The following is a 26,319-nucleotide window of genomic DNA, read 5'->3' as shown; positions in this document are numbered from 1 at the left end:
AAACTACCTAGTTAGGTTAATTAAAACGTTTTTAATCGAAACGTATAGTAAAGTCCGTGTGAGAGAACATTTGTCTGATAATTTTCCGATCCAAAATGGTCTAAAACAAGGAGATGCTTTAAAGCGACTCCTTTTCGACTTTGCTTTAGAATGTGCCATTAGGAAGGTCCAGAAAAACCAGGTGGGACTGAAATTAAACGGGACACATCAGCAGTTGGCCTATGCCGATGATGTGAATCTACTGGGTGTTTACCATAAAAGAAACACAGAAACTCTAATTGACGCTAGTAAGGAGGTTGGTCTAGAACTAAACACAGAGAAAACTAAGTATATGTTGTAGTCTCGTCACCAAAATGCAGGGCACAATCATGACGTAAAGGCAGGCAACAGATGTTTTGAAAATTTGGCACAGTTCAGACGTTTGGGAACGACGATAACAAATCAAAACCTGATTGAGGAGGTAATTAAGAGGAACAGTGGTCCGAAACACTTGGCGAGAAGCCGCTGTATTCTTATTCTGTTGAGTTAATAAAGCGAACGAACAGAATCATTCTGCTTGAAAGCGAAAAGCAAACCCATTCTGTTGTTCTTTCTAGCCTACATTCCTTATTCTGAAAAAAGAAGTAGGCTTATGCGATCTCCATGCTATCTATGTATCTGTGAATTCCCCCGTATTAACGTTTGAATGCCTGCACCAATCTCTATGAATCTTGGTATGTATATGTATCATGGCACCTGAGTCCATCTCAGCGGCGTACTTCATTAATCCCTCCCATCAGCCTGTGTGTGTATGTGTATCCCTCCTATCCCGAGCAACAGCTCGGTAAACACGTTCCTGCGACAACGAATGCATGCAACAACAGAAGAATTTTTGGACGGGTGTGTCTGTGGGTCGGTCTGTGTATCCCCCTATCGTTCCTAGGTAACAGCTCGGTGAAGACATTGCCGTGCCAACGAAGAATTGTTGGAGGCGACGTTTTTATATACGGTCCATGTCGTATCGAAGGAAAGTACGTGATAAGTTCTTCCCAGAACTTATTGTTAATATTCAAATTATTTCATATCTTGCAACATTCGAATTATTGATTTTTAGTCTTTCACAGTAATTCGTAGTTGATGTTGATTTCTGCTTTTGGGTCTTTGCACCATGCGGATGAGTTGTCGCCGTTTCGGCCATACGTGCTTCATCTTTCCTTCCACTGACTCTTGTCATGATATCGAGCCATCTGTGGGCTTCTGACCAGATTGTGACGTACAGCAGACATTTGCGGTTTTTCTCCATTTTGATTCCTCCCCAGAGATGAAGAGGAATCAGACCAAGGCCAGGTTTAAGAGGGATTGACCGGCCCGGGCATCCGCAAAGCAGAAATTTTATTGGGACATTTGCGTCTCTAAAACTACTCCCTAAAAATAGTTTTTAGTTATGAGAAATAAGAACAAAAAGAGAACTGACATAACCTAAATTTCTTATTGGTGCGGGCCTCCCACAACTGTAAATCCGGCTCAGGCTCAGCGTGCGCTGCAAGTAACTTCGAAGCCAGCCCCTCATTCTCTCATGACGAGCCCATATACAGCTTTCATAACAACGGTGAATTGGTCGTCTTTGTCTCTGCTGTTGTCTTCAGGCTCGTCGTGATTTGCTGCTGTATGAGAATGACCACGTGCCCTTTCATGGTGCTTTTGCTGGCTTTGAGTGAGTGAGTGAGTGTTCATGTGTGTGTGTACATACCGGTATATGGGTTTTGGTCGAGCAGACCTACGGGGCGGAGTCAAAGTTGCATGATTCGCAGAGTCGCGAGACAGTAAAACATGGTCATGAGTCTCGCAGGACCCGGAACCAAGAATTACTGTACTGGCGAGGGCCAGCAGCAATTTACCCAAACTACCAACAGTCCCACGCGGAGGAGGGTGGGGTTTAGTGCCGGCCCGGACCATTAGGGACCTTGGCCAGGGAAATGTTATTAAGAACGGCCCTATGAGTGTATAATATGAGCTTTTTCCCTTTCGCCTGTCCTTAATTGCTCGAAGCGGCCTTCTACTCCCCTTGGGACTAAAAAAAAATAAACATCCCTGTAACAGATCGTGGAGGCCCATAGGGTTGTGAGACGTTGAGGGTCCCACATTATCTAGATAATCGGCTCAAAGATGGCGGGAAGGTTGTCAGCCTTACGCGCCGGCCGCGCTTTACTCCCCAGGAAAATATTTAATTAATTCGTGTTACTCGTTTCTATTAGAGGCTGAGTCGACCCCAGGGCCATAGTGCGGCTGGAAGGATTATGTCAACTGGAAAAAATCCAATGACCTAATCGGGACTTGAACCCGCGACCTTCCGGCTTGTAACATAGTGCCTCAACCAACTACGCTACCGCGTGCATATTGTACCAAAACCTCAATATACATGAGTAGTCACTTCAGCTTAGAAGGTGGGTGGGGCATGTACCTCCGAATAGTGCAAAACCCAAGGGCACACTGAGCGTCGGTTTCGGTTTTCGGAAATGCAGTGACATGAGGAAGGCTGTTCCCAAACATTCCTGCCGCGATGTGCGTTCAAGTGGTAGCATTAGCCGGATCTGGAAGGAGACGGGCGGACCGTGTTCATATGTGTGTATAAAGGAATGTAGGGTGGGACTGCGCTGTGACTTAGTGTTAAGCCAGTAACCTCAGCACACTTTGAGACAAGTTCAGTATCGGACGAGATTTATGTTTCCTTCTACTGCAGTCGAAGTTCACACTGTTGTCAGTTTGCCTTGCAGCCAGTAGTTGATGTGTCGATGTCGAGAGCCGGTGTAGCCAGGCGGAGGGACACGAAAATTTTGTGTCCTGGAGAAGTCGCGATAGTTGCTCAGCTGTTCATGAAATCCCAATATTTTATGGAACCAGAGATCAAATCGATTGGCCCAGAGGTGACGCTTTTAGACTTGTATTGGAGCCACGCCTTAGCTCAAGCGGTTAGTCGCTGGCTTCCCACCGCGGCTACCTTGGTTCGATCCCGGGTCTGGTCAAGTGGGATTTGTGGTGAACAAAGTGGCGCTGGGGCAGGTTTTCTCTGAGTACTTCGGTTTCCCCTGTCAATCTTCATTCCAGCACTTGCTCCACAATCACCCTCACCTATCACCAGGGGCTGGTACAATAGGCCAGAAGTGGCCGCAGTAAAAGGGACTTAGTCCAACCCTACTAGCAATAAAAGAAAAAAAGAATTGTATTCGAAAAGTGCTCGGTTCATGGGCGGTGCACAGACTATCCTGATTGAGGTTTTCCGTGGTTTTCCTGCGTCACTCCAAGCAGATATCGGTGTAATACTTTGATTAGGCCATTGCTGTTTCCTTACAAATCCTTTCCAGTCCCTTATTCATCCGTCATGATACCACTCGACGCTGTATAAATGAAACTATTGAAATCTCAGTCGAATAGATTAGAATCACATACCACCTTGGAGGCTCATTACCATGGTGAGAAGAAATCTCCGCTGGTGGCTATACTGAGGCAACGAATCCAATCCGCATCTGTTTTAATATATATCTACGCTTTGGTCCACCAAATAAAGTCTTCCTTCCACGTTTTAGTACCAAAAGGATTGTGGCCTGGAGACCCTTTGCTAGGCAGCGACCGTGTTAAAAACAAATATACAACAACCGTTGCTGAGTTACGGCTTCGCAAACAACCATGTTTACACGGCAACAATCGGAAACAGCAACAGAGAACGGTGTTTTCTGTGTGGTCCGTGCTGAGATGTTATAAGCAAGACCGTTGGAGCAACGAGTTATTTGTGAGACAGTCGCCACCCGGTAAGAACGTGAGCACGGAGGCAGATGAAATTGTTGGAATCCGTCACCAGGCAGCGACTGGTGAAGACAGAGCAGACTGTGCTGTCGTGAACTGCAGAATATGTCAATTAGCAATAGCGCTATAGTTAATTGTAGTTACGATCTGTAAGTGTTCAGCAAATCCAATTACTAATCCAAACCCCGTGTGAGATCACATTTTCACGTACCAATATTTATACATTTCCCTTCCCTATACGTTTGTTTTCTCTGCGATGCGTGCTGCATACGTCTGCGCCTCATCCACCTTCATTTTATCCTGATAATATGCAGGGAGGAATCGGTACAAACGATTTGTCTCCTTGCGACGCAGTTTTTCAGCCTGCGTATACCTCCAATTTAGGTCCGAATAGGTCCGAATATTTCTCAGAAATCGAAAATGTCGTCCCATGATATTGTAGCGTGTAGAGAACCGCTCGTAAGCAACGGCTCAATAAACACGTTCCCGTTGTAACAGATACACATGCAACAATAGACATACTGTTGGAAAGGTGTTTTCTACTCGGTCCATGCAAGTGGGTTATAAGGACTATTATCGGAAGGATTCAGTTAAAAAAGTCTCTGGTCGTTAGGCTCAAGGGGTTGACGCCAAGACGAACTGATTAGCGGTAAATCGCCAGTCGTAAAGTATTTTTTTATTGCTAGTGGGGTGGGACTAAGTCCCTTGTACTGCGGCCACTTCTGGCCTATTGTACAAGCTCCAGATGATAGGTGAGGGTGATTGTGGAGCAATTGGTGGAATGAAGATTGGCAGGGGAAACCGAAGTACTCGGAGAAAACCTGCCCCAGCGCCACTTTTCCACCACAAATCCCATTTGACCAGACCTGGGATCGAACCCAGGCCGCCGGGGTGGGAAGTCAGAGACTAACCGCTTGAGCTATGGCGCGGCCCAGTCGTAAAGTAACTTTAACTTTGACTTTGAAGAATAGGCAGTTGGAAAGGAGGACTTAAGCGCGGAAGCAGAAGAATAGCAATTGTTAGAATCCCTTACCAGGAAACTACTTGTGAAGATACTGGATAATGGAAAAGACTTAGCGTGTGCTATACTTATTTGTAAAGTACGGAAATCAGCGATACTATTATAGTTATTTGTAGTCACGACCTGTAAGTGGTCAATAAATCCAGTTATCCAAACCCCCGTCTATAGTCACTCATCCATGTGACAGTATCGATTGTACGGCGTCGAATAGTAGGAAAGGCTTTTACGAGGAAGCGACCATGGCCTAATTTGAGGTACTATCCCAACATTGTCCAGTCATTCAGTTTCAGTTCCTGCTGATTTTCTTAGACCTAACTGTGTGCATATTTTAAAAAGTGAAGTTGAAAAGCAGTGGCGATAAAGCATTTCATTTTCTTCAAACCGTTCTGAATAAGAGGCTTCATTAGATAAATGTTCACCGATACGGCCTTCATATCTTTTGTTTTAACACATTTTAATTAGCCTAACTAGTTTCATGGGTGTGCCATGTGGTACCGTGCCTGATACGACTGTGAATCACCTCCTGGTGATGGGAGTCACGGCGACCACCCCCTTGCCCCTCCCAAGCAGGTCGTTGTGGCACGACAGTTCCGATCTTTGTTGATGTTCGGTTCCCACGGCAGCGGTTACACTAGCGCCATAGCGAACCGTTGATTCAGATGTTCGTGGAAAAGAAGCATAACCTAATGGAGCCCAGTTGATTTGAACTGATTTTAATTGTTGCAAGGGCAGACCCATTCGTGCAACGTAGAATACGCGTGTACCTCTTGGTCACACGCATGTGTGGGGTTGAGCTGAGAGACGTGCACCTCCGTAGTGTCAGTCAGGCGACTAGCAGACCAAAACTTTAAATCACAGTGAGTGGTTAATATATGTAGGAGCCAGTGGGTGACCAGAACCGCTCTGGGCAACGTGGAGAAGAGAAAACCTGGCCCTTGCCGGGACTCGAACTCTGACCCCTCGGCCGGCCAGTCCGTAGCCAGTCGCTGTAGCGACTGAACTATCCCTCCTTCTTGTTTCTGTAAGGAAGTAACTGAATTTTTAATAGTATTTAGATACATTTCAGGCTCCAAAGGCTGGATGTAGCCTTCACAGTTGTGTGGCCCAGTAAGCTGGTTTTCCCAAAATGTTTCTTCCTCATTGTGTATACCTTGGCTGTTTCTGTTGTTTCTTTATCAAAAGAGATTTACATGACTAATGGAATGACGCCCGTTAAGCCAAAATGTACTGACTTCTGGGATGGGACGCCATATAGTCCGTTATAAGTTCACAGACGTTTCGGAAGAACATACTGATTCCACGTGTGGATGAGTAAGCCAAACAACCAACCAAGATGGCGCAGGCTGCAAGCAAAGCAAGCTAGCATTCGCCCTGAGTATGAAGGCAGTATGTTCCTTCGAAACGTCGGTGAACTTTACCGCAATAGGCGGCGTCGCGTCCCCGAAATAGCACTCCTCATAGCCACCGCTGTGAGGACTCCAAGTCCAACAAAGATTGAGGTATTTCAGAACAGAATACCGAGACAATGTTTGAATGTAAGAGGGGAAGAAGTAACTGGAAGATGGAGACAACTGTTTGGATGTAAGAGGGGGAGAAGTAACTGGAAGATGGAGACAACTGTTTGGATGTAAGAGGGGGAAAAGTAACTGGAAGATGGAGACAACTGTTTGGATGTAAGAGGGGGAGAAGTAACTGGAAGCTGGAGACAAATGTTTGGATGTAAGTGGGGGAGAAGATGAAGACAAATGTCTGGATGTAAGAGGGGGAGAAGAAACTGGAAGATGGAGACAAATGTTTGGATGTAACAGGGGGAGAAGTAACTAGAAGATGGAGACAAATGTTTGGATGTAAGAGGGGGAGTAGTAACTGGAAGATGGAGACAACTGGTTAATGAGTACGAAGAAAGCAGTCTTCTGGGATGTGGCGCCGTGTAGATATTGTGTTAACCGACGTTTCGGAGGAACGTATCGCCTCCACAATATCTACACGGCGCCACATCTCAGAAGACTGATTTCTTCATAGTCACCGCTGTGAAATCCTCAAATCTTACATGCTTCATGAGTAGCTTCATCATTTGCACTATTCAGTAAATATTATTATGGCCAGTAAGTAAAAGGTAACGCTATCCCTGTAACAGGCCATGGAGGCCCATAGGGCTGTGAGACGTCGAGGCTCCCACATTTTGTAGACAATCGGCTCACAGATGGCGGCCATGTTGCTAGACTTAAGCGCCGGCAGGACGCCCTCTCCCCAAGGAAGATTTCTAATACTCATTTATGTTAGAGGCTGAGTTGACCCCAGGGCCATAGTGCGGCTGGTAGCATTAGGTCAATTGAGAAATCGTGACCTCATTGGGAATGGAACCCTATGCCTACCTCATGCCCCATATGGTTAGTAAATGAATAATTTTAACGTTCAACAACAGGTAGCACGAAGCGTTAGTATGGTGCCGTCGGACATCGGGGTAACCAACCGTGCAGTGTGTGTCTCCTCATGCCACCGGTTGCTCCAAATTCATTGAACATCCTGTCGTCAGTGCTGTATAGTATCAACATTCACAGATTCACGAAATAACCAGATTAAAAAGCGAGTTCTGGGAAGAACTAATCGCCCATTTTCTTTTCACTATGTATAACACGGACTACGTAGAAAACACCGCGTCCATCAGTTCTTCTTGCGTGTCTGTTTGTTGCAACGGGAACAAGTATACCGAGCTTTTGCCTAACAACGGCCGTCCCTTCTGGCTCCACTATTCCGGCTTCCAGGCCATGGCTTGGGGGGGGGGCACACACTTGCACGTACATTTCGATTCAGATGATTTCGGACGACTTCTGCCTGTTTCTTGCACAATTTTATAATATAATCGTACACGTAAGGATTTTTTTAAATCCACGTGCGATTCGCGGACCAGTGTGCGTCTCTCAAGGTTTCCAATAGCGCGGAGAAGTTACCAGTCCAATAAATAAATAAATTACTGTTGGTCCTCGCCAGCACATTGATTCTTGGTTCCGAGTCCCACGGGAGTAATGGCCATATTTTACTGTCTGACAGTTCTTGAGCTGCCAGACCGACACTGGGGAACTGGCCAGTCAGAGTTACATTACGACTGGCGGTTTACCGCCAATCAGTTCGTCTTGGCACCAAGCCCCTTGAGAGTCACGACCAGTAATTTTATTTTCCAACTAAATACTTGCGGTTGTAGTCCTTACGTAATATGCTCTCTGACGAGAGGATGGGCCTGTCGTTTACAATTGCTGCTGGTCCTTGCCAACGCGGTCATTCTTGGGTCCGAGTCTCGCGGGATTCATGACCACACTTTACTGTCTCAGATGGAGGGTCAGGTCCCCGTATTTATATCCCCCAGGTACAGGGTGTCCCGGTTATACCCCCACGCACAGGGTTCCCTTTGTTCGCCTCCTACGACTCGCAGGGGTACGGTGGAGGTATTCCATCCCGCCTCCACACGGGAAGAACTCGCCAGCAGAGAGTTCACTTCTTTATATAATCTCGGGTCGGACCACAGAGAAAACACCGCCTCCAACAGTTCCCCTCTTGTTAGCCTACTTTCCTTGTGTGTGTGTGTGTGTGTATTCCCTCTATCGTTGCTAGGCATGGGCTCGGTAGCTGGTACTCGTATGTATTCTTAAGGAAATTAGGCTAAAAAAGGGAACAGTATGGAGAATCAGGCCGTAGTGCGGGTCTCAAATCGGATTGGATTTGATTGCCATTATCCAGTCCTCTGATCTAGAATCTTAAAGACAGGGTGATGTAAAAGTATGATTTGTTCCTGTGCTAAGTTTAGCACCACACAATGAAAACGAATGGGAGTGGAGGTAAAACTCCACGCACTCTTTACATCGGCACCAGTCAGTTGAGATGTTGACTGACGTGACAGACTCTTGCATTCGGTACGTGCTCGATTGGAATCTTCGCCGCAACACCGTTTGTCGTGAGCAGGTTTTTCGTGGTTTTCTTCGACCCTTTCAAGAGAATCCTGATAGTACCTCCATTACATCACCACCATCATCTCTCAAATCCGTTCAGATTCGTCTTTCATTAGCTTTTATACCGACCGCCTCTGTGGTCTAGTGGTCAGCGTTCCTGGCTATAGATCCAGGGGTCCGGGTTCAATTACCGGCGCTACCAGATTTTTTTCTGAGAAGTAGTGGGTCAGCCTCATGATGATAACTGAGGAGCTATTTCAAGGAAATAGCGGTCTAGAAAACCGAAATTAACGGCCATGCCACCAAACTTCGCCGACAAGCGGCGGTCGCTCGGTCGGCATAGTTCGTTTGCGGACTGAAATCACGGAGATTGTTTGTTTGTTAAGTCTTTACATCAACCGACGCTGTATAACCTTGATACTGTTAGTGTTGTTAAATAACCGACGAAAGTTAAATTGAACTCTGCATTAGACGGAGGTAAGTGGCCACCTTCACATTATGGCCTCTTTATCCTTCCAGGGTATGAGGTCCAGGTACCCATCGGGTAGGAGGCTGGTTGGGCCCCACAGCCTGCTGCAAGTCTGTGGAGGAAATACATACTGTTCACCCCCGCCGGGTACTATATGTTGAAAATTGCTCGTGTTATATTATATTGGTAGTTCTGTGGAAGAATTAAGGTCGTCATTAGTAAATCCACTCCTTTCTAAGCACGGAACACCCGTTTCCACCATCTGGTTCTCCTGACTTTGTTGATATAATAAACCCCCTCGCTTGCTTATCTGAATCCTGCTGTGTTCAAACCAAATAAATGCCACTTTGATTCTCATGCCTTGGATACTTGTTTTGTTTTGTCCAAGCTTTCATTTGTACCAAGGTTAATGGGTTAATGTGCTGCTCACTCGCTGTGCTGGCAAGGAGCTAGGCTCTGAGGAAGTTGTGTGACATTGTTGGTCATTCAGAGACGGGGTGTATTGCCAATCACGGTGATAGCCGAGATAACTCAGTTGGTATGGCGATGGGCTACGGGCTGGACGGCCAAAAAATCGGGTTACGGTGCCCTTTCAGGTAAAAAGGTAAAGTTGTCCTGCTGATCTAATTAAACACTACGCCATGAAGACCGTGCCATAGCTCAGGCGGTTAGTCTCCGGCTTCCCACCGCGGCGGCACCGGTTCGAGGCCAGGTCAGGTCATGTGGGATTTGTGGTGGACTAAGTGGCGGTGGGCAGGTTTCCACCGAATACTTCGGTTTTTCCTTCCAGTTCCCATTCCACCGGCTGCTTTACACTCATCATCTATTATCTGGGGCTGGCACAGCGGCCGACTTCTCACCCCACCCAAAGAACTCCCCCCCCCCTAGGAAAACATTACGCCATGAAGACATATGGGGGAGTGGATGTATAGATCCACGTATTCTTGACCTCGGTACTATTTGGAGGTGATTGTTCACCTTCACATGGAACCAGCCCCCAGAACCCATTGGATAGGAGAATGGGTGGGCCCCGGAACCGGTCTGGACGACATACAGGAAAAAAATTCTTGCCCCCACCGAGACTCGAACTTCGACCTCTTGGATGTCCGGTCCGTAGCCAGTGTTTATACCAGTGGTTCTCAACCTTTGTGACAACGCGACCCGGTAAATTCTTATAAGACGAGAGCCCGGTATAATTCTTTCCAGGGCCCAGTACGGGCCGCGGCCCGGCAGTTGAGAAACACTGGTTTATATAGACTGCGCTGGGGAAGAGGTTTTTATGCCGAGAAATAAATGTTTTTTTCCAGGTACAAATATCGCAGCACAGTCCAGCTTCATGCCAGCCTAGGTAACAGACGCGCATCCACATGTTCGGAGGCTGGTTTTCGTAGTCAAAATGGCAACCGAAGATCAGAGTTTTGTCGTGCGTTTTTTTGGTGGGCAAAAGGACTCAATGCAAAGGATGCTCATAAATAAATGTTTCCTGTTTACGGTGGAAGTGTTCGTCGCGTAAAGCCTTTCACAACTGGGTAGCAGACGTTTCCCTGATGACGAAAAGGTTGAAACGGAAGTGGCTATGACAACAGTCAAAAGACTTCAATGCTGCGGGTTTCGACGCACTGGTAAAGAGATGAGGCAAGTGTATCAAAGTTGATGGAGGATATGTCGAGAAATAATTTTTTTTTCTCAGGAACAAGTATTACATGTTTCACGTTTTATATTCATTTGTGACCTCTTGACTGACTCTCCGTACATTCGTGTGGATCTGAGCCATTTCGGAACATGTGGTAACTGCCTTCATGGTTGATAACGCCGTTCCAAAGTACACACTGAAAACAAAACAAAACCAACATCTGCCATAACTGTACTTCGGTTCATCGTGTAGGAAATGCTCCGCGAATTTTCCCTTATCGTGTGCAGTTCGAAGTATTACAGAAGTTTGTATTTTTATACAGATAACACTGCACCGCTCCTTTCTATATAACAGCGTGTTATTGTGCAAAGAGTTCAGCTGTATAACGTTTAAAACAACAATAAGTTCCTTGTTGGAGCCTTGCTTTGTGTTGTTCTTGCGGATTTTTCATAAGAGCACCGTAGTGTTGTCATATGTACGTCAGTTACGACTCGAAACGTTTAACATAGTTAGTGCGTGGTGTACAATAAGTGTGTTTTTAACTGGGTCACCGAGCTGACTGTGTAGCTCTCTAACACTGTATTCAGGTGAAGCTACACCGGCTAACCCCCGACCTAGGCTTTCGTGGTTTCCTTCAGTCGCTCCAGACCAGCGTTGGGATAGTACCTGAATTAGGCTGCAACCACTTCCTTCCAAATCATTTACAGTTCATCGGTCATCCCACCATTTGACGCTGTATAGCCCAGATGAAGGGGATATAACGCCGTGTAATGAGTTGAAAGTCAACCGAAGTTTCGGAGGAACATGTCGCTTCCATCTTCAGAACTCTTCATAACCACCGCTGTGAGCTCAGATCCTACGTATAAAATCTGTAAGTAGCTAATGCATTCCCCTAGAATAAGGTAAAGTTGTGCGTGTGCTTAACTAATTAAACAGTACGCCATGAAGACGTATGGGGGAGTGGTTGTATAGATCCACATTTTCCTGACCTCGGCATTGGTTGGAGGTGAGTGGTCAGCTTCACGTCCCGGGAGCGCTACCCCCGGGGAAGGAGTCGTCGATACCCATTGGATAGGAGGCTTCGTGGCCCCCGGAGCCGGTCTGGACGACATGGAGAAGTGAAAGTTCTTGTCCCCATCGGGACTCGGAACTCCGACCTCTTGGTCGTCCAGCCCCGTAGCCAATCGCTATACCGACTGTGCTTTTGCCTTAGGGTACCCCCCATTTTTGCCCAGCCTCCTATCCAATAGGTTTCCGTGCGTCCAACCTCGTAGACGTTTTCATCGCGTTGTATGAGCACAGCAACATCTTGGGATGACCTTCTGGCTTGAGAGGGTTAAGTACGTAGTTAAGAATGTACCTGACGCGCATATGCTTGCGCAGATGGCCCGTGTTGTACCTGTGTACAACGGAGCGGTCATTACCTGTTCTTACTTCGGGGTTATGAACTTCAGAATGTAAATATTCCTTTGGGAAGTGTCACGTGTCACCACAGCACACGATTCGAGACAGTATGGCGACATGATGATGTTCAGGTATTTGCCTGAAGAGTCCTCATAGCCTGTAGTCCACTGCTAGCCGAAAAGCGTTTTCCTTCTCAATTTGTAAGCAGGTTGTTGCTGTCTGTATATCTTCCTTTCAGACGGTTTTCTCGGGAGTGGCTAATTTCTGAGTATAGCCTACCATCCTGTTGTGGGACACTGTGACAGGATCTCCTCATGTGGGAGGTTGATTTATGGCGAGGATACATTTAACAAGCTTGGAAAGCGCGTTCTCCTTAATGTAGTACAGAATTCCGAACGGCGTTATTTTGCAATTTATTAACCGTAGCGCGGAAGAACCAATTGCCTACTTTCCATTGATGCGACACGGACCACATGATAAAACGACGCCTCCAACAATTCTTCGTTACCGCTGGAAAGTGTTGACACAGTTATCTTACAACGATAGTGGGATACAAAGACACACGCTTCTAACAGTTCTTCTGTTGTTGTTGCTTGTATTCGTTACCGAGCCGTTGCCTAGCAACGATTTGGGGATACACACAGACTGATGGGAGGGATTTATGAAGTACGCCGTTGAGATGAGCCCAGGTGCTATGGTATACGTACCATGTTTCATAAAGATTGGTTGACGCATTCAAACGTTAATGGGGGAGGGGACTGACATTTTTTTCAAAATAAGGAAAGTAGACTGAAAACGGCCAAAATGTATATTTTAGCAGCATAGTGATGAACGAAATCTGATCACATCAGAATCTCTGGAACTGCAATGTCCATTTATGGTTTTAGGTAAGGAGGGATTTGGCGAAAAATCAAAATGCCTGCCCAGCGTTACATGTCCATCTGTCGTATCGAATTTTGCCAGAATATAATAACGGTGTATGATATACATGAAAAATTTTACTTGGTATGCATGCATACATCGTGCAGTCCTCAATGCAGCCACACAGATTATTGGTTGAATCGCTACATAATCCATGCTTTCATGTAAATTCAGCAACCATGTTTCATCAGGTATATTTGATGATTCGCGTAAATTGTACTGTATTGTGGTATATTATGGCCCATGAGGGCTGCAGGTCCGAATACTTTATTATTGAAACCAGTTTCGTAGCTGTTAACATTTAATATATATAAAACGACTTTAAATTTTTTTAAATGATATATATTGTATGTTCTGGCATTCTTCTTCCTCCCCCCCCCCACACACACAGATATATTTTGTGTACGGTATCTTGGCTACGTGTGTCCCTGCCGCCAGTGTGTGTGAAAGCATAAAGTAAGTGGTGATCCAACCGAATGACCTCCGAAACTGCGTTGAAGACTGTGTATCAAGAGATCAACTAACTAATGCAGCAGTTTGCTTAAATACGTATTACGAAAATTTTAGTTTCTATTTAATAGGCTTTGTTACGGAAGTATGGCTAAAGCTGGAAGGTCGCGGGTTCGATTCCCAACGAGGTCATTACATTTATTTTTTCCAATTTACTTAATCCTTTAAGCCTTACTGTGGCCCTGGCGTCGCCTGAGCCTCTAACATACTTGAGTACCAGGAATCTTCCTGGGGGTAAAGGGCGGCCGGCCAACGCACAAGGCTGACCTCACCGCCATCTGTGAACCGATTGTCTAGAACAGGCATGTCAAATTCAACTTGTACCTCAGCCCTATAAATGATAGTCGAGGGCCGCACTTCAAAATAGAAAATACATTAGATTTTGATACAAGGAAATTTAATTATATTTATTATTTAGGAATAATTTCAATATAATTACCTAAATTGGAACACTTATATTATGCCCACAAATCAAACATGTAATTTTACCTTCTGTTTCACAACAGAAATAAGCGATTTCCCATTTTTTCTTGAAACACACGGCGCTCACTTTCAGTGGTTCTTTTATTGCTACTTGAATTTTTTGAAAGCGACATTGCCCTTTAAAAGTCACTGTACATATGCAAGAAAACTCGTAGTTGATAATTTAATGTTTAATTATAACCTTTATACGTTCATCACAATGTAACATCAGCACCTGTCGCTGTGTGAAAATGAACTGAATGACAATGTACAAGAGACTACCGGACTAGTAGGAAGGTGTATCTTGTCTCAGTGGTCATAAAAGTGAAAGTTTGCTAGCAGCCCATTAGACAATGGCTGGGGGTTGCAAGCTAGTTTTGAAGGTAGAAATCCCTTACACTTGTCTCTCAGTTGCGACCCTCCTTGCATTCTTACTACACCTTCAAAAGGGATTCTTGGAAATACTTGGGGTGGTGAGGCTTCACGAACTTTACAAACCGTTAGTTGGAAAACCCTTCTGCAATTCTCAGAATCACTTTTCCTGCAGCCTGCTAATTTATGTCTGCGTGAGACTTCTTGACTTCTGGTCTGTTGGGAAATTGTCGTTACAAAAAAAATATTTCTACAAAAATTGTAATATTGATTTTAATATCATTTAGCTATAAAAGTTGAGGGGCCGCACTTTGTGGCTATGGGGGCCGCATGTTTGACATGGCTGGTCTAGAAAATGTGGGAGCCTAGACTTCTCACAACCCTATGGGCCTCCGCGAGCTGTTGCAGGAATAGCTTTACTTTTCTTTTTAACATAGCCGACGATTTTTGTGTGAAAGTCTCCAGCGTCTGATTAAAAAAAGCGTCTCTCCAAGAGGGTTGGACGCTCGTTGAGATCACAGACAGACAGGCAGACACAAACTTCTACATTAGACTTTTCTTACATTGCAAACAACGCTTAGAACTTATGTCCCGGGCGTTGTTGGTGTTACGAACCTGTCATATAACCGGTTTGAAATCTAGGCTAGTAACATATTCCAGGCTGATAGTGAAGAAATTCCTAGCGTTCTATAGAATGTTCAGTACCGCATTCACAACAGCTTTCCACTTGTCCCTGTCCCGGGACAGATGGTTCCAGTTCACACCCTACCGCCTTCTGAGATATTAGCCTCCATCAACACCTAGTAGATCTTAGGCTTTCATGCTGAAACTCTTCTCTTCCATGCGTGCTAAATGTCCTTCGCAACTCACCATCATCCTAATGATATTTTGCGAGGAGTGTAAATTATTCAGCTCGGAATTATGTAGTTCTTTCCAGACTTATTACTTCGACGTCGTAAGGTCCAGATACTCTAAATACACTGCTGTCACCCTTAATGGCCTCCCCCATATGAGAGAGAGCTTAAGTTTCACGCCCATGTAAAACTGTGAGCAAAATTATTCTTCTTTTACACAGCAATCAAGAAGACACGATTTCCGAGCTTGAATGTAGTAAGGACTCCCGGATTTTAATTTTCTCTTAATTTCTTTGTGTACGCAATTCGGATTGATTATTGTCTTTCCCGAATATTGGAACGTTGCTACATTTTCAGTGCAGTCCGCAACGCGCCGTGTTGACTACGTCCTTTTCCGCGACTTTGTAGTAGAACGAAAACAAAAGACTTCCACTTATAAAACAGAGACGGCTAGAAGTGACTTGCCTGCCTGCTTGCCGCCTCTTCCCACAGCAGTTTTCGCTTTTGTTTTGGAGAAAGAGGAATGGAGGCTGATGATATGCATGCCTCCGTGCTCTGGAAGCGTTATCTCTTCCACCAAGGATGCGTCTTCTTCCAGTTCGTGAATTACGTTTGTGAAGTGTAGTTGTACTCCTCAGACCTCGGTTTCACTTTGTAGGCGTGATCTTTTCTTAATTTAAGTGCTCGTTTCTTGTATGGGCCGGGTGGCTGCGTCAAGGACTGGAGAACTGGGCTTTGATTCCCGCTACCGACAATAGATATTTCTTTTTCCTTTCTTCACCTCGTCCAGACCAGCTCAGGGGATCCTAGGCCTGTTCGTTGGTGTTAAAGTGGCCGTAACGTGACGCTGACCACTTACCTGCGTCTAGTGTAGAAGGTTAGGAAAGACGCTGTCACCCTACAAGAAGTCCAAGGTTCATAGTGGATTCTTTACCTGTTTAGCTACTTGTGAATTGACGGGGTTGAAATGGTGAAATATTTGAAGGTCCCTGAGACATTGTGCATAAATAATAGTTTTTACAGCTCTTTTAATGCATTTGAAAGCATTGTGTTGGTTTAACGCCTTATAATAGTTATTTTGTGGCCCTGTCGTTATGTAGAATATACATATAGAATATCCCAGGAAGAAAGGTCGGTGATTCTGGGAGATCACAGTATCGGTCATTCTAAGCAAAGAAGTTTATATGTACATGTGTCCTAATCCGAACGGTTTCCTAGATAAAGTTGTTTCGTAACTTGTGCTTGTCGCTAAACATTATTATGATATTTAAATTGATGCAAATGAGATGGGTGAGACATGTAACACGGATTTTTAATTTTTTTGTACAGAATTTAGGTTGGTTAACTTGAAGGGGAAAATCCAGTTCGTTGAGCGAGGAGTAGACTACGCCGGAGGGTAACATTGAGGTAGATCTTACAGGTAATAGGGGGCCAGTGGAGTGGGACTATGTCCCTTGTACTGCGGCCACTTCTGGCCTGTTGTACCAGCTCCAGATGATAGGTGAGGGTGATTGTGGAGCAATTGGTGAAGTGAAGATTGGCAGGGGAAACCGAAGTACTAGGAGAAAACCTGCCCCAGCGCCACTTTGTTCAGCATAAATCCCACTTGACCAGACCCGGGCCGCCGCGGTGGGAAGCCAGCGACTAACCGCTTGAGCTATGGCGCGGCCTTACGGAAGATACTAGATTCATATATCACATAATTGATCATTGTTGGGTACTTGTGAGTACGGTAATGAACCTTTGGATTACATAAAATGTTGGAAATTTCTTGAATAGCTGAGCGACTGTTAGCTTCTCAAGAGTGACTCAGCTTCATTTATTTTCTTATTAAGTGTAGTATGTATTGTATTGGCAGTTGGCTCTATCTGCAGTAGCTGTGTAGGCCTGACTTAAACTGATACATGTATGTATAGATGGGAAGTCCATGTAGATAGGATGGGCGAAGGTAGTTCTCTGAAGGTAGGTTGGATTTTTAAACTGGGGGATGAATAAAAGTAAGAGAAAATATGTCCAGCAAGTGAACACGAGGAACAGTATTTAATCGAGTGGAACGCATTTTGAATGTCCGCATTCGAGACTGAAGTTACATGTTTGGCAACAGTCCAGTTTTATATTTTTTGCAAGAGGAGGCGGAGGTGCTGCTGCTTTGAACATGTTAGGGGCCATGTGGTCCGGAGATAGGGGCGTCCGCTATCGACTGGGCCCTGCTTTTACCTGAGAAGGGAGACAGAGTCCAGTCTCCAAAAGGCTGTATGTTTTAAATAAAACAGGACGATGGGTAATGTCCAGAAACACAATAAGTGTATTAATATATTGCCGTCACAAACTTTTATGGTATGGTTTAGTTAAGGATGCTTTCAATCGGTAGACTCTATAGGTGTAACTGAAAGGTGCGGACAGACTTTGGGCACGAGCTCCACATATCAGAACAAGGAAATATGTCTGTATCAACATGTGACCGTAAACATTTAATTGTGAGTTGCAGCTGAAAGAGGCATGGTGGTGCTCCGCCATATTTTGGCTTTTCTGCGCGAGATGTTCTCAGTCACTTGTCATGACCGACGGATAGTTACAGGGGGACACACTACATGGCCTCCACGCTCCACGCGTTTTGAATCCTTTGTGAGGACACCTAAACACCCTGTTGACAACGAAGAGGCGCTTCACCTTCGCACTGTGGATGCCTGTCAGACTATCCGCAACTGCCCCGGCATCTTTGCACGGCTGCGGCGGTCCGTGGTGAGACGTGTCGAGGCGTACACTGAATCTGATGGACATTTTGAGCTTCTTTCAACTGTAACTCACAAATTAAATGTTTCCTGACACGTGCTGATATGGACATATTTTCTTGTTTTGGTATGTGGAACTCGTTCCGAAAGTTTGTCCGCACATTTCAGGTACACCTATATAGCGTCGAATTGTACGATGATATATGCAGGATGAATGGGGAAGGATTCGGAAGGAAACGGGTTATGTCTACTCGAGTTACTATCACGACTTTATATGAAAGGACTGAGAAAACCACGAGAAAACTTCAGAGAAGATAACCGATGTCGTGACCGGGATTCGAACCGAGTACCTGTCGAATACGAACAAAGAGCGTTGCCGCTACGCCAAATTACGCGGTTTTGAACCTCCAGAAAGATGCTTTATTGTTCATGTCGGTTTGTGTCGGCTTTTGAGAGTTTCTTGCCATGGTACTGTTGCTGTTGGGATAACAAAGTTAAGATGAGAAAGAAGAGATCGGCACATCCTTAACGACCTTTTTTTCCTCCATTCCCCTCTGACCCGAATGACGTGTCAACAAGCACATTCGCGTCGCAGCTGCTCTCAGGCCTCACTTCCGTAGGACGTGCCTCAGCTTGTCCTCATGCTTCTGGAAGCGCAAGATACACGGTACGATGAATAAAGCATTAAATTCACGTTCTCGATTAGCAGGTAACTCCGTGAAATTCCTTACCTTTGAAAGAACCTGTGTTCCCAAGAGCTCAGTACTGGTCCCTGTTCTGAGCCACATGAACTTGGCCCACACTCGCTCACCGTATGTCTGTAAAATGCAATTTAATAGTATCATGTCTGCACTTGGAACCGGGATAGTTAAATCGGTCTAGAGACGGGCTACGGCCTGGGTGGCTGGAATTCGATTCCCGACAGGGGTAACGGGTTTTCTCCATAGCGTCCAGACCGGCTCTGGTGCCCAACCTGTCACATATCTAGTGGACACTGGAGACTTTTTCCTTAGGAGTAAAGTGGCCGGAACATGAAGTTGACCACTCAATGTAGTGCCGAGGTAAAAATGATGGAATTTTACCGACACTCCTCCATACGTCATCATGGCATGGTGCTTATTTAATTAAGCACAGTGACAACTTTACCTTTTTTCTGTTTGCGATTAGTCTTTCAGAGTGTGTTTTTTTTTTCTGACAAAATTTCTGTATGCATTTCTCAAAATCCCGTTCTGTGCATCAGATTATCCATGGTCTCTTTCCCCAGTAACATGTCTGTGGCCAAGTGAACTACTATTAAGTTAATGTATAGATACTATTTATAGATTATACAGGTGATTTCGCTGGATATCAACCTGTTCATGTCACTAGTCATTAGTATATCTAATGAGTAATCAGCAGTTTAGCTTATAGAATTATGTAACATTCTGATTGCTAAAATTTAAATAAATAAAAAGAAAGTAACATGTGGTAAAGAGCGCGAATCGTGAATCTTCTCATTGTGAGAATTTTTCTTTCGTCCTCCTTCGCCACTTTGTCCTGAGACACCCCCAGTCTGTAATTTGTAAGAGCAGGGAAGATTCGTGTTGTGGTCTTGTGGGTTATAACAATGTGCAGTCTGGTGAGTGGGTTCCAACGTACGCCTCCTCTATCAGACTGTCCGGCTTTACCTACTGGATGCAGTTACCCTAATACGATGGGTAAACAAAACGATTAGGCTCCCCGATATATAATAGAGTAAACCTTCGCTAATCCGGATTAATTGGGAGGTCATCCGGATTAAGCGATAATAATCCGGATTAATGAAGCAAAAGTTAGGCCTGAAAGACAGAAAAAAAATAAAAAAAATGGGAAATTTAATAATATAGGTAGTGCTAATGAAAATAAATAAAAAATATCACTCCAGCAATTCCTTCCTTTGTCAGAACATGAAATCTAAGGTCTCCATCCAACTCAAGCAAATTTTGGATATTTTCTTGCGTGGTTTCAGTCTCTTCAACTGCCCTCAACACAGTCTGAAAGTCCTCTTGCTCATAAATCCCATTTGTTTTTTAAAGTATGTACTATAGATAGACAAGAAGCTTAAATCCAGGGTCACCTTCATCCAGCTCAAGCAAATCTTGGATATTTTCTTGCGTGGTTTCAGCTGCCCTCAACACAGTCTGAAAGTCCACTTGCTTCTAAATGCATTGTTTCCCCTTTGAAGTTTGCACTGAACTGCGAACAGAATTGTTTATATTTCGATCCGGATTATCGAGGGTTTACACGACGAAGCCTTGTGTGAATATCCCGAGCCACCTTGTCAAGAAACTTGACTTCCTGCTTGCTGCTGTCTGTCTGTTTGGGCTGTTTTAAGACTGAGTGCGCCTCTCCGTCGAACTGTAGTAATGAATGTTGTATGTGCCACTTAGAATTTGCCTGGGAATGGCCACGTGCGGAGAAAAAATTTTCTTTTCTGTAAATTCTTAGCGGAATAATACAATAAGGCATCACCTAGATGGGAAACGTGACGTTTTTATATATATCTCACTGATACTCTATAGATTCGTATTCCCGAGGTGCTCGGTTCTAATCTCGGCTGGCACACATGGATTTCCTCGGTACTTCCATATAAATGCCCGTACTCTCTCAGTTACACTACGACCGCTTCTTTCCAAATCTTCATTCGTATGTCATCCTGTCATTTGGCACTGTGTAGTATATAGCTAGTGTCGGCGCCGTAAAAAGGCACCGCCTTCCCAAAAGGGGAAAATGTGTCCTTCATTGCTTTGAAAACATGCGCGAATTTTCTTGGCCATGTTTCGAGATACACGAGCTCTTGACATTTTCATTATTCGCTTTTCAGTCGCACGTTCTTAGGTTACTTCCGGTAGACGCGTTCTTTAAAGAGAAGTCGGAATATCGTGACATAACGGCCAAGACTCGGAACCAAGAATCGCTGCTGGCGAGGGCCAGCAGCAATTTAGCAGCCAGTCAGCCAACACGGCTCCTGATTGACATGATCGAGATGTATACGGAATACAAAACTGCTTGTATTATTAAAAAAATGCAAGGAGGCTTATGAGGTAGCGTTATCTGTGTGTTCGTTGTCTGTGTGTCCTCCATATATTCCTGAAAGCCGAACTAGTGGAACCAGAAGATACGGCCGCTACAATAACATATAAACATACATGTTATATGACGCGTGATAGCTGGAATAGTGCGGTTAGGGAAGCACCTCAGAGACGTCCATTGCTAGGCAACGGCTCGGTAATTAGGTCTTCCAGCTCTCGAGTTTCTGCGCGCTACGACTGACTGCCAACCATAGTCCTGAGTCGGTCGGGTAAATTGCTACCGGACCTCGCCAGCACAGTTTTGGTTCATTGGCTTGAAGGCTCCCAGAGCCATCAGACGGTAAAATATGGTCATGAGGCCCGTGGGACTCGGAACCAAGTATTTCTGTGCTGGCAAGGGCTAGAAGCAATTTACCCGGCAGACAGCAGTCTCAGTGAGTTTTGAGTTGCACTGTTGGCAGCGGCTACCTATCAACAGCTAGTGAACAAACAGAATACTTTTTGTGCGCTGTAGTTGTAGTGGTCTGTAGAGTGTGTATATCAGCGAGATTGTTATAGTTATTTGTAGTTACACGAGTTACAAGCGTTTAGTAATTCCAGTTACGAATCATAACCCCGTGTCTAGTCACTAACAAAGCAGACAAAAACAATCTTCGTGGCCTGTAGTCCGCAAGCGAACTATAACCACCGAGACACCGCCACTTGTCGGCGAAGTTAGTTCCAACTTTTGCGGATAGAGGGTGTCGCGTGGTCAGCGAAACGGATCCCCACGGCCGTTAATCTCGGTTTTTCTAGACCGGAGCCGCTATTTCCATGAAATAGCTCCACTTATACTCACGAGGCTGAGTTGACCCCGTTCCAGACCCACTACTTCTCAGAAAATCTGGAAGCGCCTGGAATCGAACCCGGACCTCTGGGTTTGTAGTCAGGAACTCTGACCACTAGACCACAGAGGCGGTCCAAGTCACCAACACGTGACAGTATATTAGATTTAGAGACTTGGGCACCCACATTCCTTTTGTATTCTTGTATATTAAATGCCATGTTTTCTGTTAGGGCAAGGTTTTAAGTTTGCCCGTCTGTGTACCGGTAGATGTTAACGTCTGAAAACTGATGCTCCTTCCGTCTATCTGATTTCGTCTTCTTGAGCCTCGGAATTAGGAGCTGACAAGTCGGATATGGACCATTCGGTTCCCTAGCAAAAATAAATACGCGCCAGAATTCCAGTTTGTTCTGGAAGAAACGAAATGTGCCCGTTTATCATTTGTGACGTTCAGATGTCGGCGTAAAATAGTAAGACACGTGAAATCCACTGCTGCTGAAATGTTGTAAGCTGCGTGAAGACAGAAGCGAGAGCGCACCTGTACGTCTTTCGTGTCCACAAGACTTTCTCTGTCTGGGCTCGCCAGTGAGATTTCGGGATCTCGCTGTCGTGCCGTCACTGACCAATAGGTAAAAACAAAGTTGTCTCTAATTAATTAAACACTGTGGGAGGTGGGGGAGGTTGTGGAGTCCAACTGGATCCACTCGGCACGGCGGCCACTGATTGGCATATCGTAGCCTACCCCGGGTGATATGATGATGGAGAATTTTGTGGAATGAAGATTGGCAGGGGAAACCGAAATACTTGGAGAAAACCTGCCCCAGCGCCACTTTGTCCACCACAAATCCCACTTGACCAGACCCGGGATCGAACCCGGGCCGCCGCGGTGGGAAGCCAGCGACTAACCGCTTGAGCTATGGCGTGGCCATGTATTATAGTTAGTTTACTTTATTTCGTGAAGACGTTATAACTTTACAGATTCTCTCTGTAAGTTAAATTTGTCTAATATAACCAAGTTTCGCCCAGTCGCCATGTTTGTTTGTGACTTCGACGTACAATTATTCCTTAGTTTTATATAAACGAGAGGACAGTGAGAAGGTTCAAGAGACTCAAGCTGTTCTAATTAGTGTAGTGTTAGTGTAAGTGCGCGTTAGTGAAAATACTGAGAAGCGGACTCAAGCCGCTTGAACTAGTGCGACAACAATGCTTGGGGTTCGATTCTGCAAAGAGACTAGACATTTTTCTTTGTTTCACTGCGTCCAGACCGGCTCTGGAGCCCACCCAGCCTCCTGTCTTCCTTCTAGAGTAAAGCGGCCGGTGTGTGAAGCTGACCACGTCCATCTAGTACGACGTCAAGAATGCTGGAGCTATACCTCCACTCCCCCATGCAGATTTGCAAGTGTAAAGCGGTTTGGTGGACGAGTGGGAAGCGGGATAAAGGTGCGAACCTGGGACCTCCGCAATGCGGCCACTACGGCTACTCGTATGTTGCCAGCAGTGATGAGTCAGACCTATGACCGACCAATGACAGAGTGAAACCGGCATGCAGCAGATGTCCTTTCAGCGCCTGAGAATTTCGTGTCAGCCAATTGACACCGCATTGTTCGTGTAGACGAAAGACAAGTCATGTACACTCGTTATTGTTTCGGCTGATGAGGCTGGCGATTGCTTGACAGCATCCCACTTGCTATATTGAAATGTGCTTCTCGTGATGGGGTATTATTTCTTTAGTTGCGTGGAAAATGGTTTCAAGTGAGTAAGGTGCAGGCAGTGTCTTGTGACCCGGCCTCTGGGTTGTGCGTGAGGAGGAACATAGCAAGCAGTAGCGGGGCAGTGGGTACAGCTGCATTGTGGGAGGTAAGGAAGGTGTCGCATTATGAGTAAGGACCTGTCTTGACCCCATGATCATCATCATTGGTAAAACAGCCCTTTTCTTGAGCCATAAGCTTTGCTAAAAATATTATGCCAGATTGCATCTGGTTTTCATTTCTTTGGGTTTCACAACAATAATTTATTTTTTGCAGAACAAGGTCGTTTTCCTTAGGTCCAACCCCCAGTCAGAAGAACCGGGTCTCTGTATTTATTTCCCTCCAGTGACAGGGTAGCCCAATTACACCCCCAGGCACCGGGTTCCTTTCTCATCACCTTCTACGACTCGCCGTTATAACCCATAAAAAGTAAAGTCCTTGTGCTTAATTAAGCACTGCGCCATGAAGACGTATGGGGGACTGGACGTATAAATCCACATTTTATCAACCTCGGCACTAGTTGGAGGTGAGTGGTCAGCTTCACGTCCCGGCCGCTTTACCGCCGGGGAAACAGCCCCCGGTGCCCATTGGATAGGAGGTTGCGTGGGCCCCAGAGCTCGTCTGGACGATGTGAAGAAGATAAAACTCTTACCGCTACTGGGACTCGAACTCCGACCCCTCGGTCATCCAGCCCGTAGCCAGTCGCTATACCGAATATATACATTTGCTTAAACTTTTTAAATTGATTTTTATAACAAAAGGTCATCTTTCTGTGTTACGATAATTTTTATATTCCTATAAAATAAGTGGACATGTTTTTTAAATAGCTGAACTTTTGTTTTAGTTCTCTATTTTAATTTGCTGCACCAGAGAAAGGAATGCCCCAGATACATCGCGAGCACCAAGGGGTTGAGAACCACTGGTTTGCAACAACATGTTTGGTAATTTGGTTCAATCTACTAGCTTACATAACGATTTTAGTATAACCCGAACCAGGGGTATTTCTGCTGTTGATTTCTTGGACGAATTGATTTGAGTTTTCCGTAAGTGAATGATGTTATGTGAATTAACGCGTTTCATAAATATGTACTACATAATGCTCATTCTTTTTGCCTCGTATTCTCAAAGCTGTGTTGCTGTTACGCCTGGGAATGGAGGCAGGGTAGCATATTCAGTAGTTGATATGCGCGCCGACGGGGGTCGGACAAATCGTGTTGCAATGCCATTTAATCGGAAGAGGTATTGTTTCGAGTTGACATTTCTGGGCCACTCGTAATAAGGATTTGTGACACCTGAAAGGGGAGAGTCGATGATATGTGAGCTTTAATTTACGGTTTGACTATCACGTGCCTGGGCAGTACATAGGATTGAATATCGTGTGAATGTTTCAAATTTCAGAACTCAGTAAATTGATGCTGGATTGGAGCTTCTCACGGCTGTTACTCTGAGAGAATAAGTACTGTGTTCCGGGATTTGACGACTTGGAGTCCATTAGATGTTCATCGACGTTTCGGAGGAACGTACTGATTCTATTTTCAGGGGTCGAAGATATGCTAACTTCTTGTTGGTTGCTTGGTTAATGTATCCTTAGAACCGGAAGTGAAGGTTAGATCGTACTCCAGGGAGCCAGTGAACTTGTACTACCGTACTACACGGCGTCACATCCAAGAATAATAAACTGAATTTATTCCAGAAACTGTAGAATGTTGATCGCGAACAGTTTCTATTCCTGATCAATAAGGTGAAGCTTCCAGGGTCATTATTATCAAAACTGCAGTCCTTGAGGCTCCATTTGTGTGATGCATATGTGTGTGTTTGTTGCGCGATTTTTATTACCCTTTGTTTTTAGTCACATTTTTCGTAGCTGTTATGTTTAATGTCCTACCCACTGCTTGTGTAAAATGAATGCCTAACGGGACGACTGTTTCAGTTTTTCCTTCCGCATGTTTGATGTCTCAAACATTGTGACTCTAAGGCCCCTACGGCCTACATGGCTGTCTGTAAACTAATTCCATGGGGCCGAGTCCTTGAGTGGCCTAAAATTTTATGGAACCCAAAGGTGAATTACCGTGTTCACAACAGCCCTCCCCTGGTCCGTATCTTGAACCAATAAATAGACCATAGCCCATCTCGTTTCTGTAAGATCTGTTTTTAATATTGTCACGTATCCTGGTAGCACGACAAGTATTTAATGGGTTCCGAATTAGACGAAGCGATTTATTGGATATTCACCGGGCGGAACTACAATTAGTTGTAACACTTTCTATCTTACTGTAACTATAACACAATTACGTACAACACTATAAAGGTAGCGTAGTTGGTTGAGGGGCTATGCTACAAGCCGGAAGGTTGCGGGTTCAGGTCCCGATGCGGTCATTGGATTTTTTTTCAATTGGCGTAATCCTTCCAGCCGCACTATGGCCCTGGGGTTCACTCAGCCTCTAACAGAAATGAGTAACACGAATTAATTAAATAGTTTTCCTGGGAGTAAAGCGCGGCCGGCGCGTAAGGCTCACAATCTTACCGCCATCTTTGAGGTGATTGTCTAGATAATGTGGGACCCTCAACGTCTCACAACCAGATGGGCCTTCACGGC

At 45.1% G+C, this 26,319-nt stretch overlaps 1 protein-coding gene across 4 annotated transcripts in view; it reads left to right on the top strand.

The window, feature by feature from the left end:
* Nucleotides 1-26,319, top strand: part of LOC111864520 (rho guanine nucleotide exchange factor 10) — a 175,580-nt gene that overhangs the window by 27,455 nt on the left and 121,806 nt on the right. Inside the window, exon 1 of one of the 4 annotated variants that reach the window (XM_033751467.1) lies at nucleotides 11,700-11,718. The exons of 1 other annotated variant lie outside the window; for it this stretch is intronic. The gene's annotated coding sequence lies outside the window, so the exon portion shown is untranslated. Of the gene's footprint in view, nucleotides 1-11,699; nucleotides 11,719-16,238; nucleotides 16,285-23,815; nucleotides 23,833-26,319 lie in introns of those variants that run through there. 2 more of the 4 variants (XM_023851820.2, XM_023851821.2) reach the window with 2 other exon arrangements.

This window comes from Cryptotermes secundus, unplaced genomic scaffold, assembly GCF_002891405.2.
Source record: "Cryptotermes secundus unplaced genomic scaffold, Csec_1.0 scaffold960, whole genome shotgun sequence".
Lineage (NCBI taxonomy): Eukaryota > Metazoa > Arthropoda > Insecta > Blattodea > Kalotermitidae > Cryptotermes > Cryptotermes secundus.
This window is presented reverse-complemented; position numbering and strand designations above follow the sequence as displayed.